The sequence below is a fragment of the Silene latifolia genome, chromosome X (assembly GCF_048544455.1).
Source record: "Silene latifolia isolate original U9 population chromosome X, ASM4854445v1, whole genome shotgun sequence".
NCBI classification, from domain to species: domain Eukaryota; kingdom Viridiplantae; phylum Streptophyta; class Magnoliopsida; order Caryophyllales; family Caryophyllaceae; genus Silene; species Silene latifolia.
The window spans coordinates 124,549,898-124,560,514 of NC_133537.1; the positions used below are offsets into that span (position 1 = coordinate 124,549,898).

At 36.1% G+C, this 10,617-nt stretch overlaps 1 long non-coding RNA gene across 2 annotated transcripts; it reads left to right on the forward strand.

Moving 5' to 3' along the window:
• The first annotated feature begins 8,524 nt into the window (after positions 1-8,524).
• LOC141621587 (uncharacterized) lies at positions 8,525-10,238 on the forward strand. 2 transcript variants are annotated; one of them, XR_012532471.1, is made up of 3 exons: positions 8,525-8,887; positions 9,572-9,606; positions 10,023-10,238. It is a non-coding gene; the product is annotated as an uncharacterized LOC141621587 (long non-coding RNA). The 2 variants fall into 2 exon arrangements; XR_012532470.1 differs by having other exon boundaries at positions 9,572-10,238.
• The last annotated feature ends 379 nt before the right edge of the window (positions 10,239-10,617 follow it).

Here is a 10,617-nt window from a genome sequence, read left to right on the forward strand (position 1 = left end):
ATTATCGGACTACAACATGTTTTGGGATCGCATCGTTTGATCGACAGTTTGTGTACAACTTTACGTCGGAAAACTTAAAACGATTTCAAAAACAAAACATTTCAAAATATTTCAAAAATACCTGGAGTGTTTAATGCACGACGACGGGGTCGCAATGACACTAACTAGAGTCAAAACCGACACCGGACCAAAAACCGACTCGAAAATTCAAAATTCCGACTCCAACAACGAATCAAACCGAGTCAACCACAAAAACAAAATATCTCAAGCCTTCTATACTAAGTTTTCCCGGATTCATGAATGGTCAAGTACCAAACATGTGACTACAAAACCTAGGATAGAACAAATCATGATTGCGTTTGTTGTGATAGTGACAACACAACTCGAAGTGCCGCGACGTGGCTCGCGCCTCTTTGAGCGACCCAGTGGCCACGTCGCTCAAAACTCACACAACCACTCATTCTCCTATAAATACCCCTCAAATGTCGCCCATTTGAGACTTACGCGAGTGTCCGCCCCCTCTTTTCTCCCTTAAAATTCTCGACTCGACTTCTAAAGTCACAATCCGACGCGTGTTTACGACCTACCGATCGTAAACACGAGCCTTACACATTGTTTGGTACCGTCATCGTGCATTAAATCACTTGTCCGACCACTTTGACCACTACACCATCACTAAACTTTTAAAACACTCTTTTACTTACCAAAACGGTTTTAAACCGAGTTTTTTCCGATCAAACAAGTTGTTACACTTACGTCGGTCACTCGCCATAACCAAACATGTAAGTATGAGGGTGTAAAAATCCTCTTTTATTATGTTTTCGTTTGTTTCATGACTTTAACATGCTAAAACATGCATAACATGAACCAAACCATGGAATAAACGAGCCAAAACTGATTTTTGGTCTGAGGCAGAAGCCCCTTAGGTCGCCAACAGGCTCGCGCCTAAATGGGGTGCGCAGACTAGAGATCAACCGTGTTTGTTCTCGTCATTTCCCTTAATCCATTTTCATATTTGTAATCGGTTTTTTACCATTTCAAGTATTTTCGAAACCCTTTTGTTTCATTTCACATGTTTTAACCATAAAGCATTCTTCACCCTTGGTTCTTCATACCATGACGGTTAAATCCGTGTTTCGGTGATAATATTTGGTTAATGACATTTAAGAGGTATTTTAAGGCCTTTTATTTCATTTCTTTACATTTTCAAATAAACATATTAGTCACCAACACGAAATCATCCTTGGTTCTATATACCATGCCGGATTTTAACCCGGGTACGATGATGAGTACCGACTAATTACATTCAAAATGGACTTAAAACAATTAGTCCATAATCATTTTCAAAACTATTCATGTCAAGCTTGTCAAACCGAGCCCGACACCGAATATTATCAAACAATAATGATTATTCGAGTCTAGTTCTCCAAATCAACAAATGTGGTCTAAACGACCCTTTCAAAATCAAACCGGGTTCAAATACCCATTTTCGACACGTTTTATAACGTTTTCTAAATAGTCAGAACACGGCATACAACCGTTGGCTAACCCGCGCCTCAAGCAGGCCTTTTCTTTCTCATTTTCAAAACCAGAGGGAGGCCCCTTACACCGCGCCTCTTATAGCCGTCTGGTACAGGGCCTGTTCCCTTCCAGCATTAGTCTAGGACGATCCCGACTCCGGTCATCCCGGATATAGGACGGATCAGATGACTATTCAACCCACATTTGCAAAATGCCTTACTAAGACAAATGGATCATGTTATGCACACTAAACCTAATACGGTAAATGGATGTTTAATTTCCGTCTTGCATGCAAATCAATCATTAATCCAACTCGACATCTTATACTTGATACTTGGATTAAATCAACCGACTTAAAAAGCTCTCACATGTTAGGTTTAAATCATTGGATGCGCATTCATGCATTTAAACCGTTTTATCAACTTTTGCATTCAACCAACCAAGATCGATCAGTAGAGGCCGCTAAACGCGGGCGGGATTGGGTGTCTGATTAAAGGGCTTCCCAATACGTACCTTCACCTCTTACTCAGAAACTTTGGATAGTGGACGACCTTATCCAGGGCGTACGAGAGTCATTCTAGAGATAGGATGCTAAAGAGGGACGATTCCTTATCTTTAGTACCTATGTCAAATACTGCTTTGTGCTTCATTTGACCGAGGTATAAAGTGGAATTCGAACGGGTTCCAGGCATCCCACAAATACTTGGTGGCGACTCCGAACATCTCTAATCGTTTCGAGACCCTTACCGAGACGAAACCGACCGATCTAAAAATGATCCGGTCGAAAGCACCTTTACGCCGCCGAGCGTGGCTTTCAAAAAGACCGTTGCCGTTGTCCACAGATCGGCTGGGCATACGCAAGTTGGCCATGTCCACTAAAACAAAGGACTAAAGACAATAAATGACCCAAATATGCACTAAAAAGCATGGGAACAAGGCTAATTCGGGGGCTAAATAGGTTCAAATTATGGTCACATCAGTGACACGTACACTCGGTCGAGCGTACGAAGGCACTCGGTCGAGTGCACCCCCCACTCGATCGAGTGCATCAGCCACTTGGCCGAGTGATACCTAAGCAGAACCTGGGTTAAACCTAGAAGACACTCGGTCACTCTATTCGGTCGAGTATAGTGCCACTCGGTCGAGTACTCTGCAGTACTCGGCCGAGTGCACAACTAAGAAAGTCAGGGGTATTATAGTCTTCCCCTCTTAAAATGAACTTCGTTCCCGAAGTTCACACCTAACCCTTACAAGACACTTCCGACCTTACTCTCTTCACACAAAGCCAAGGTATCGCTAACCCGAAAGAGGTCCCGACAACTCGTAGCACCAATTCAATGCATAAGGTCAACCTCGCACCACCATTATCATGTTTGACCCATCACCACCATTATGCACTCCCCAATCCTAACACCACACTCTTGCTAACACCCCAATACTAATGGCATTCACCAAGTAAGGACATCTACAAAAATGAAATGTTACATTCTCCCCTCCTTAAAAATGAACTTTGTCCCCGAAGTTCGCTCACACTCAACGCCACAAAGTTCGATCCCACTCAACACCCTCGATACTATCACGCTTATACACGACCGTAACTTTACTCTATGATTCCTTTCCCCAGACAAATAATACCACAAGTATCCAATTAAGTCATACCGCAAGTGCGACTAATACTTTTAACGATATCAACACTTATGTATATCCTCGGTTCTCCAACTAAATTCCATCGTATACCATGCCTAGTAATACCTCAATAGAAAACGACATATAGCACAAAATGTCCACTCCGTACTATATCCTTAGCTACTTCCGTTCATTAACACCATTCCGCCCTACCGATAACCGGGTATCGCCTACTATAAACACCGATAGTTGCTCCCACATGAAACATCCTCTGTAAAAATTGGCATACTCTCAATCCTCCCTCTCACCACTTAAGGTTCACGGCAAAATTCTCGGCCTAATCCACTCAATGGTATTCTCCGCGTTTCACACATCTACCTCGACTACACAACACACGACCCAAGGTTCTCGCACATAAGAGAGATCTTCCAAAGTCTTTTGCACTACTATACTTGCCTGTACATTAACATGACACCCATTCCCAACACTCCGCTCCTACTATCCCAACAAAAGGTTATGGACCAAATGTACCTTCTAGCTCAATACAACACATATACCACTAACTACTTGTCACTGCAAGTCTTACAAGTCTGTGAAGGATTCACCCAAGTAAAGCTCGTAAGCGCTACAACAACTATGCCTTATTAACAAACATCAATGAAATATATTAACACAACAACCATAGTTAAAATTTCCAATACATCCCGTATATTCTACCCTTTTTTTTTCCATAAGCACGAAAAACAAACAATAGTACTGAAAACGCAATATCAATTTATATGACAATAGTAGAATGAACATAATATCTAAAAAATTCGTTTCACAACCATTCCGTCTCCTTAGCCACAACCGATGATGGTAAACATCGTCACCAACAACCGCACCGCAGTGCAAAACACGACAGCCACATCGGCCACCATCACACTCTATCAAGTCTCGTGAACACGATCTCAACACAACAATATTCATAAAGAATAACAACAATATCACAACTCAAACAAGCAATTGACAACTAGACCACGGTACATAACATGGATACTTCATAGGGTAATTAAAAGACAACTTTGCAAACAGCATCCATACTACCACTCATAGGGTCGCAGTCTCACATAACTACTTTTACGTGTTGTAAATACGTACTCAAATTAGAAATTCATACTATATAACCCAAGTGATCAAACACCTCAATAAATAATTGCACTCATATGCGTTACATATCACACTCTCAATCTAAATTCCACAACTATATATCCTAATTATTAAAACTAAAACTTATTCATATTACCACACGACCGATATCAAACTCGTAACAAATTCCTTTAAAATCCCAAGTTCTCAATTATATATCCAACTATAAATTGACAAATATCATCCACCTATCTCACAAAATAACACTGCCCGAAAATCGAATTCGGTACAATAATGTAACCATCGTTTATCATATTACACGTATATAATCACTCTCAAGTAGTTTCACCACCAAACATTACTATAACTTTTGCTATTTTTCTTTCACCATCCAATAATAATACCACCTATCACTTAAAATCGTTCCTACTCCATATGATTGATCATTTCTGTTGAAGTTAGTGTCCTCCACAATAGTGCGTTAACATAATAAATCTCATTAATGGAATATGATCAGATATTTAATTATTTGATCCTCGTCAGTTGATTAATGTAAATCGATAACGGTTGGCTGGCTAGAGTTTGACGTTATTGTCGTGAGACGGCGGTGATCAACTGACCCCTTTCGGTCACACCTAAAGGAACGAACCCCAATAGATAACTAATTAATTGTATGAGATACAATTTGTTTAGTCCCTTGATTTTTAGACTAAGAGGTTAGTCGTTTATTTTTAGAGAGATTTGGAGTTGCGAACTCGAGGAGCGGCTATAATAAGTTTTGGGAAACGGGTTTTAGTTAATTAACTGTTAATTTACTAAAATGTACTAATTGATTAATGTGATTAATATTAGTACGTAAATAATATGTGTAGCGGTACACGTATATTTACGGAGTGATTTGGACGAAATTAATTGGAAGTATTTAAACATGATACGATGTTTAAATAATATTTACACGTATTTGTGCGACAAATATAAGAAACAATATTGACCCGTAAATGGGTAATTGGACCGTGTAAAATAGAGTGTAGTGCATGATCATTACACTTTGCTTATTTTTCTTCCATAATTGTCATATGATCATTATGTGTCATAATGCATTGGACAATTAAAAAAATAAGAGAAACAACTCCCTCACGCCACCTCCACTCACCCGCCACTTTTCCCCCATATACTCCATCAATTGTTCACATTTTTACTCTACCTCACTTCTTTACTCTACCATTTGCATGTGAACTATTTTCCTCCATCTCTCTAAAAATAATAATCATCTCTACTAAGTTGTTAGTATACATAAATAATATTACTAAGATTAGTTAATAATATTTTTAATAATAATCAAGGGTACAATATTAATAAGTTCTAGTTCTATACTTGTTAATATTTTTGGGTTAGTTCTTGGGTGCAACAAGAAGGTGATCTTCTATTTTGAAGATTTGCAAGGAGGATCTTCCATTGGTATAAGCTCAAGAACAAACTAGTAAGATGAACTAGTTTGTGCCCTTTTTACCACAAATTCAATGTAAGAAAATTGTTCTTTCCTTTTATGCATTCATATCAGCATGCATGTTACATAAATCACCTAAATGATAATTTATGAGATAAATTAATTTTATTAGAGAGTCTAATATGGATCTATGATCTTTCAATATCAACTTCATCATTCCATTCCCACAAATTCCTTATTAGGTATCATGTCACAAATCTTTAATAACCTCTAACTCACACCCCGTTCTATTGTATTCAATTATTTTCCTTCCGTGCAAATCCTTATTACCATCTATTCGGTTCATATCAACCATTAAATCCAATTTTACACTCTCCAACAACTTTTAACAACTCATGTTATTACCCTCACTTAATTCTTTGGTACCTCAACCATTTCCTTATTATTCCATAATTCAAAGCTCAACCATTTGCCAACCAACATCCCCGAATCATACTCAATAAGGGTCACTCTTACATTTCCTCCAGACCTCATTCACTAACTATCAGTCCAAACAACCGCTAAGTATCCAACCTTAATTACAGACCATTCATCATCCATAAGTTGCCTTGTACAATTGACTCACTCAACTCAAAACTTAGTATAAGATAGATCTCTTCCTAGTACCTCCAGTTCCCAACATAACGACTATATACAATTCCACACACTTTGTGGGGGCCGCAGGTCTAAGGGCTAGAGCGAGAAAGGCATTCCTTCGGGACTCACACTCAAACTCGATGCCCGGATACCTCGGAGCTTCAATCATGGAAGATGCTACCGGTTCTTGGTGAGGTTGCCTTCCACAGTTGCTTCAGGAGTTTCTTGATGGCCTTGACATGCCACAAGACCGATTCACACAACAAGGTTCCGGATAGAAAAGACGAGAATTTAAGACGAGCTTTGGAACAAATTGAAAATTTTCGCACACTTCTAGTTTTCTAGTAACAACACAAGTAGAAAATTTGGTATGGTCTCCTTTGAATTTTAATCAAACCAAAAGTTTACTCAAGACACTAATTTTTTGGGAAATGAAATCGGTGAAGTTATATGACAATCTATATCTATAAAACCTTCTTAAAAGGCTAGACTAAGGCCCTGTTCTTTCTGGCTTATTTTCACTTATTTCGATTCACTCAACTCTATTGATTCGATTGGCTCGATTGATTGATTGCTCCATTCGATTGTTCGGCTCCATTCGATTGGCTCGGCTCAGCTCCATTGATTCGATTCGGCTACTCCATTAAGTTCAGCTCATTTCAGCTTTACTCATCTTAAATTTAATAGTTATTATTAATTTTTTTATCAATAATACTATTTTTTTAATATTATTATTATTCTTTATTATTATTATTATTATTATTATTATTATTATTATTATTATTATTATATTTAATAATATTGTTAATAATAATGTTAATAATAATTTATTTATTATAATTACTATTATTATTATGAATATTATTATTAAAATGAATAATAATGTTATTAATGTTAATGTTGTTGTTGTTGTGAATATTAATGTTATTAATGTTAATATTATTATTATTATTATTATTATTATTATTATTATTATTATTATTGATATTATTATTAAAATTAATAACATTTATTATTAATATTATTGATGGGGCACGCTCAATTGACTTGACCCACTAGCCAATACGGGGTCATACAAGTCAACACGCTTGCAAACATGGTTACGGATTCGTTTGATACCCTACGAATCACGAATCGTTAAAATCAAATTCTATCAAATTGATTACTAAAAATACATATAATACATTTTCTATAAGCGAATCGCGAATGGGTAAGGCATATTCATAGCGAATATGGTAACCATGCTTTCCAAGCCATCATTTGATGTACACATAGAAACCTATAAATACCTCATTATTGACCAATCAATGGTAAAATACTTCTCACCAACAACTTCCTCTCTTTAGAAGTAAGACTACTCGAGCTCCTATGAGAGGGCACGAAAACCTTAACTTCAAGCAAGGTCTCAACTATCCACCAGTACCGTAAGGCATCAGAGAAGGACCTATTGCGAACCCTTCGAGGCACTATTTGTTACGCATAAAAGATTCATCCGGAGAGAGCAAGCATAGGTTCGAGGTGCCATCGTCTGAGAGGAGCGCGTTGACCCGACCCGGATTCGAGCAACTCTTACTTTAGTGTTTTTATTCGAAACAACTATTTTTACTAATATCATTATTAATATTGACATTATTATTTATTATTGTTATTAAGAATATTATTATAAAAAATTACTATTTTTTCATTATTATAATTTATGATTATTCATATATAATATTATAATTTTTTTCTTAAAATTTTTAGTATTAGTATAAATAGTATTATACTATGAATATTAGTATTATTATAATTGATAATAACAATAATATTAAATATTATTATTATTATTAATATTATTAATATTAATATGATTATTTCAGTTCAACTCAATTCAGCTTTATTCAATTGATTCGATTCAAATTTTCATTTCTATTGATTCGATTCAATCCATTTCAGCTCCATTCGATTCGATTGATTCATTCAGTTCATTTATTGAGCCAATTTCGATTCGATTCAATTTCAAATTCATTCGATTCGATTGGATTCAAATTTCTAAAAAGTTTTAAAAATGCAGGACCGCAAGTAGCAATTAAATGCCACGTGGCAAAGTAATATTACTTGTACGAATGACTACTTCAATCCATTGACATCCCATTTTGGTATTGCTTCCTCTTCATCTCCCTCAATTGAATTGCCTCTTAAATAATATTCACTTGAATCTATAAAACCTTCTTAAAAGGCTAGACTAAGTAGTGATTAAATGCCACGTGGCAAAGTAATATTACTTGCACGAATGACTACTTCAATCCATTGACATCCCATTTTCGTATGGCTTCCTCTTCACCTCCCTCAATTGAATTGCCTCTTAAATAATATCCACTTGAATTCCCACATTAAAAGCCTGTAACGACAATCTGGTGGTATTAATAATGCTCTCTCTGTACACCTCTCTCTTATCTTCTCATCCTATTTATTTTCTCATTATCGATCAGAATGAATAACCGCCATTGAACTCCACAACCTTGAGCCCCCTATTTTGCCCCCCTCAAGGTAATTCGATTTGAACGTATCACTAATTCACTATTGCTACGTTTTTTAGAGTATGGATTTTAGTTTCTTCGTATTTTTCTTCTATTGAAATATATATATATGTGTATGTAAGATTCAATATGTATATGTTATTACCGTAGTTTTCCTCGACTTGACTACTACAATTACTAATAACGCTGAAATTAAACTAATCGTTATTATCGCTGTTTCATAGTGTTATTTCAACTCCCTCTGTCCTAGTCATTTGTTGTTCTTTGGTTTTGGTACAAAGACCAAGGAAAGTGGAGGGGGCCAATTATAAGTTGACAAGTGGAACAAATTGACTGTGGATGATGAAACTGCTCATTAAATGCAATCTTAAAATAGAAAGGACAACAATTGACTGAGACAGCTTAAAATATAATAGGACAACAAATGACCGGGACAGAGGGAGTATTTACCATTTCGAGTTGATATTTAGGGAGCAAATTGGGCATTTCAGATATGAGTTTTAATATATCTCTTGGCTTCTTATCTATAGAATGGCGAAATTATTTGAAGTCGATCAAATGAAACTCTAGGCCAAAGTTTTTTAGTTTTGGATATTTTCCAAATTGCTTAGAACTTTTGTTTTTAATCATCTTTGCATGCTTTCTTTGCTTGATGGTAGTATGATTTCACTTCTCTTACATGTTTTTTATTCAGAGTATAATAAGGAACTGATGACATTTTCAATACAGGTAACTTTCCTCAGTTTCTCTATCTTATACCAATTCAAATATATAGTAAAATTTAAGTTGTATTGCCTTGGTCTATTATTAATTGAAAAGGTTCATATGTAACCAGATGTTCACCTTCTAAAGATGCATATATGTCTACTCTTCCAAAGTAGTATACTCTTTGTTTCATTCATTTGTTTACGTTTTTTATTCGTTGTGAGGGGTATATTATTCACAGGTAAACAGATGATTAGGACGGAGGGAGTACATTTTTTTTTGCTTTTTCTTTTTTAAAGAAGAAAACGTATTCTTTCCTCCCAATGTTACCAATTTTTTCCCGTTTATCAACTGTACTTATTTCTAGTTAATTGTTAATCTCCTTGATTTTTTACCTACTTTAAGTTTCTTAATCATATGCTTGAATTTTTTCCCTGCAGACTTAGATTAATATAGGCAGGCAACATCATTTGCATTGTTCAGAGACTTCACTGATTTCATTAGGCAACTCACATTCTTATTGTAAGAGGATGTAAAGCATCAACACTCTGTTGTCGTATTTTAAGATATTACTCCCTCGGTCTCATTAATTTATTTTTGTTTTTTGTATTTTGTGAGAAATATTTTAATCAAAGGTAATAAACAAATGATTGGGACGGAGGAATTGCAAGCACAAACACGAGATTCTGGAAAAAAAAAACGGAGTCTCGATTTACCCCCAAAAGTGAGAAGCTTTGTATGGCGTGTATGTGTTAAGTCGCTCTCCCTTGTGGTTTGGATGTGAAGTGGCAGAGTCACTGAGATAGTAAACTCTGATGTTCTGCCGCCTCCGCCTAATTTAATCGAATTCTTAAGTTCAAAAAAAAAACTTTGAACACTATGTTATTAGGAAAATTGTGTGGGCGAATTTTATACCATTAGGATTTAGTGGAGAGCCCTAAGGTTATGGTTTAGGTACTGTTATTTGAGGCGGTCAAAACTCACAAAGAAGAAGCGGAGGTTAATGACATTCTGGTAAATCTTAGTTGCACGATA